Genomic DNA, 4520 nt, shown 5'->3' with positions numbered 1-4520 from the left:
CTCACAGTCCAAGTCAACACCACAGACGCTCGCACTTTCACTCTGTGCACGAGTTAAACTTTGAACAGAATCCTACAATTAAAACAGAAATCACAAGTCTAAACATAATCGCAGTACTTTTCCTGATTAAAAAATATATGTAACGGAATTATTATTATTATTTTTGCTTATTTAGTAATATCTCCATGGAGACCATTCTCAACTCAAGTTCAATTTGGTGTAGAACTGAAAAAGTCCTATTTTAGTCCAAGTTTAGACCTAGTTTAGACATGAAATAGACCTGATATAGTCCTGGTTTAGCCCTGATTTATATGTAGTTTAGTCCTAGTTTAGACCTGGTTTAGACCTGAAATAATCCTGATATACTCCTGGTTTAGTCCTAGTTTAGACCTGGTTTACACCTGAAATAGTTCTGGTTTAGCCCTATTTTAGCCCAAGTTTAGTCTTGCTTTAGACCTGAAATAGACCTGGTTTAGTCCGAGTTTAGTCCTGGTTTAAACCTGAAATAGTCTTGGTTCAGCTCAAGTTTAGTCCTGGTTTACACCTGAAATAGACCTGGTTTAGTCCTAGTTTAGACCTGGTTTAGGCGTGAAATAGACCTGATATAGTCCTGATTTAGTCCTAGTTTAGACCTGGTTTAGACCTGGTATAGTCCTGGTTTAGCCCAAGTTTAGTCCTGGTTTAGACCTGAAATAGACCTTGTTTAGTCCTAGTTTAGACATGAAATAGTCCTGGTTTAGCCCAAGTTTAGTCATGGTTTAGACCTGAAATAATCCTGATATAGTCCTGGTTTAGTCCTAGTTTAGACCTGAAATAATCCTGATATAGTCCTGGTTTAGTCCTAATTTAGACCTGGTTTAGTCCTAGTTTAGACCTGAAATAATCTTGATATAGTCCTGGTTTAGTCCTAGTTTAGACCTGGTTTAGTCCTAGTTTAGAACTGAAATAAACCCGATATAGTCCTGGTTTAGTCCTAATTTAGACCTGGTTTAGAACAAATTGATACAAAATAGGGACACCTGGGACAAATCTTGTATAAAACCTGGACAAATCAGTGGTTTTGTATAAATCTGCTGGGACAGGGGACACAGGCTCAAAACTGGGACTGTCCCGGGTCAATGGAGACTGTCCCGGGTCAATAGAGACTGTCCCGGGTCAACAGGGACGTCTGGTCTCTGTATATTTTAGATTCTCCTGAAGTTCACGCTCCCATATGTTTACTAACTTTGCTTTTTGATAACACGTTGAGCATCACAAATATGAATGCAACAAACTAATATTTTCCATTTAAATTAATCTAAATAAAATACAAACGTCTAACTTTAGCACAGATCGAATATTTGTAGTAAATTTTAATATAAAATTACAGATAAACGCCGAAAACTACTGGAGCTAAACAGGTTAGCATTTAGCCGCTAGCTTTGCACCGTAAACACATCATCATGCAGGTTTTCCGCTGTTTTAAATGAAATCGTGACTAGTTTTGGTTTCTATCTGAGGAATTAGATTCGCGTTCAGTGAAAGAGTGAAAAATACCGGAGGAAAAAGGCGTCCGATCGCAGAAATGTGAAGTTTGCTCCGGTGTTTTATTGTTGTGATGTGGCAACGGTGACTCCAGAGATCCTGTAGAGCAGAGATGACGCGCGTCAACGTACTTCCGCCCGTTCGTCACGTGGTTTCTTTCAGTCGTTTTTTTTTTTCACAAATATAGCCAATAATTAACTGAAATTATCTACTATTTTTATTTTCAAAGTGGAAGATACATAATTAAAGCAGAAGCGTCGGTAAATACGTAATATTTTATTATCAAAGACGCAATTATTTTGTATTTGAACCGAAAGTTGGTATCTCTCCTGGTAAAATCATCTCTGAGCGCCAGTCTCCTCCCGTTGTCAAGGAAACTTTAAATAGAGGTGTTTACCGACAATAAATCAATAAAAAATTTCCCATTTACTTGTATGTAACTTTTTGGCCAAAACAAACTAAAATAAAAGCTTTTTAAAGTTTTTATTTATTTTACTTGTGTCTTGAAATAGGGCCCATTACTTATAACTAAAGGCACATCTCTTTAAAATTGCTATTCATTAATTCGTATATTTATTGACTTGAATGTTTTTAACTGTCACGATCTTTTATACTGATTAAACTTTTATATTTGGCTTATGATTATGATTTTTAATTTAAAGCACTTTGAGTTGTCTGTGTGAATGAAAGAAGCTCTACAAAGAACATTTTTTTGACTTGTGTTTTTTTTAAACTTAAAAACATGTATTCTTTCTGTGATGGGGCTCGCATCTCCACAAACCTGACTCTTATTTGGCCTCCTCCTAATTGTTTCAGTAGAAATGTTGTTTTGGCTCCAACAAACTCAGATATTTCCATGGAGAATGTTCTGAAGTATGGCCCGTGCAATACAAGTCAATGTGGGGATGATTTTGAGATTGACAGTTGTCTTAGCCAATCATATTTCATCGAGATATGGGGGGGATCATATCATGACATTTTCCGGGTCTTCATGAGCATGTGGTCATAACAAATATAAGCAAATACTCTGTCCCGCCCCGACTCTGCACTGACGCGTGTCACTGCTACAGGCTCATGAGCAGATGACAACAGAGGTGTGTGCTACAGGAGTTATGACGAGTTCAACTTCAAGTCAAAGTGCCTTCGAGGAACAGTTTTAGGGAGTAATATGTCTTGTCGTCAGCGGGACCCTTCTGCCAATCAAGAAAAGAAGCATTAAACTGAAATGAAGCATTTGGCTGCGGTGGAATCCTGCAGCTCTTATTGATTCGCACACTGGATAATGGCGGATAGAGACTTCACAGAGGAGAGAGCGAGGGGAGCAGCACCCGCTGTCACCGCTGGGACCCGGGGCAGGCGCTGCCGGGGCTGGGACAGTCACTCGCTGCTCTGTCCGCCTCTGCCCGCTCGTTTCTGGGTGTAAAAGTGGAGTGGATGTAGCGCAGAGGGCTTAAGTCCACCTGGAGTCCTGGTGTTAATATGGACCGGCCCAAACTTTTAGATTTAAGTGGGAAGTGAGATTAAGAGTTTTACAACCAGCTCGTGCACTCGGCTCCTGGACCTTGTGTCTCGGACCAGACTGGACCGAGACTTGGACCAGTTTGATCTCTTCATATTGGAGACACCAACAGGACAGAGGGAGGAGGAAACTCTCTGCATCAGTGTCTGGAGAAGGTAAGAGGATTGTTTTCGTTAGTTTTGGGCAAATCTGAGGACAGAGCCGCACAGGTAAATAATGTTATAGTAAAATATTGTGTAAATGAGCTCGTGGGTGCGTTGGAGCTGCTCCGGTTGTTCCTCCTCCTCCTCCTACTACTACTTGTACTACTACTTCTACTACTGCTACTACCGCTACTGCTACTACTACTTCTACTTGTACTACTACTACTACTGCTACTGCTACTGCTACTACTAGTACTTCTACTACTGCTACTATTACTACTACTGCTGCTACTACTACTACTCCTACTATTATTACTACTACTACAACTACTACTACTGCTACTGCTGCTACTACTGCTACTACTAGTACTTCTATTACTGCTACTACTACTACTCCTACTATTATTACTACTACTGCTGCTACTACTACTACTCCTACTATTATTACTACTACTACTGCTACTACTATTACTTCTATTACTGCTACTATTACTACTGCTACTTCTACTGCTGCTACTACTACTACTTGAGTAATATATTTTAAAGTAACAGTACTTCACACAGTCACATTAACATTTAAACCAAACAAATCTTTTACAAACTCTTTTAATAATAATAATAATAATATTAATAATAATAATACATTACATTCAAGGCAAATGATACATCCGTTTGTTTTTCCAATACATGTTTGAGCAGAGAATCAGTGCACGACAAAACCACTAACAGTCCAACAGAGGGCGCCATCTCCCCCCCGGCGCCGCCACAAAAATAGATTCATTTAAACGCCTCTCTCTTAACAAATCTGTCCCTCGTATTTACATCTTCGCTCCGTCGGCGGCGCTCGGTGGACAAAGGAGACGCGCGGTTTCCCCCCAAAATATGGTACAACATTGAATTCATAATATTTATCGAAACAGTCTTAAAGATGCAGTAGGAAATTGCACTGTCATGCCACAAGAGGGGGCTGTTTGAAGGCTTTGGTACACACACGGTTCGTCCTGATTGGAAGAGAAGAAGAAGGAGAGGTTCTGCTACGAAAAGGTGAGTTTTAGTTTTGCGTTTTTTTGTTTTTTTTGTTTGTTTTTTTTGTTTGTGGAGAGGGACAGAGGAGCACATCAAGAGCCGAAGGTTACAGTACACGATGGGGTCCAGCAAAAAACGAGAATTTTCACGATTTAAAGCTGCGCTGTGTAACTTTTTTACGGGAGTGTCCGTCAAATGCTCTTTTCTACATGGATATTATTATTGTGTTTTCGTCTGGAATGTTTCACAGTGTGGCATTAAACCTTTTTATCTTCACGGAGACCAAACCGGACCGAGATTGTTTCATG

At 39.7% G+C, this 4520-nt stretch overlaps 1 protein-coding gene across 2 annotated transcripts in view; it reads right to left on the bottom strand.

Annotated features, from left to right (window-relative positions):
* ift20 (intraflagellar transport 20 homolog (Chlamydomonas)) overlaps positions 1-1636 on the bottom strand; it is a 9512-nt gene extending 7876 nt beyond the window's left edge. For both annotated transcript variants that reach the window (XM_020933661.2, XM_020933660.2), the window contains exon 1: positions 1537-1636. The gene's annotated coding sequence lies outside the window, so the exon portion shown is untranslated. The remainder of the gene's footprint in view (positions 1-1536) is intronic.
* Positions 1637-4520: the final 2884 nt, after the last annotated feature.

Source organism: Boleophthalmus pectinirostris, unplaced genomic scaffold, assembly GCF_026225935.1.
Source record: "Boleophthalmus pectinirostris isolate CB_2022bp ecotype Guang Dong unplaced genomic scaffold, ASM2622593v1 HiC_scaffold_9, whole genome shotgun sequence".
NCBI lineage: Eukaryota > Metazoa > Chordata > Actinopteri > Gobiiformes > Gobiidae > Boleophthalmus > Boleophthalmus pectinirostris.
The sequence above is the reverse complement of the archived record's forward strand: the minus strand, read 5'-3'. Positions and strand labels throughout refer to the sequence as shown.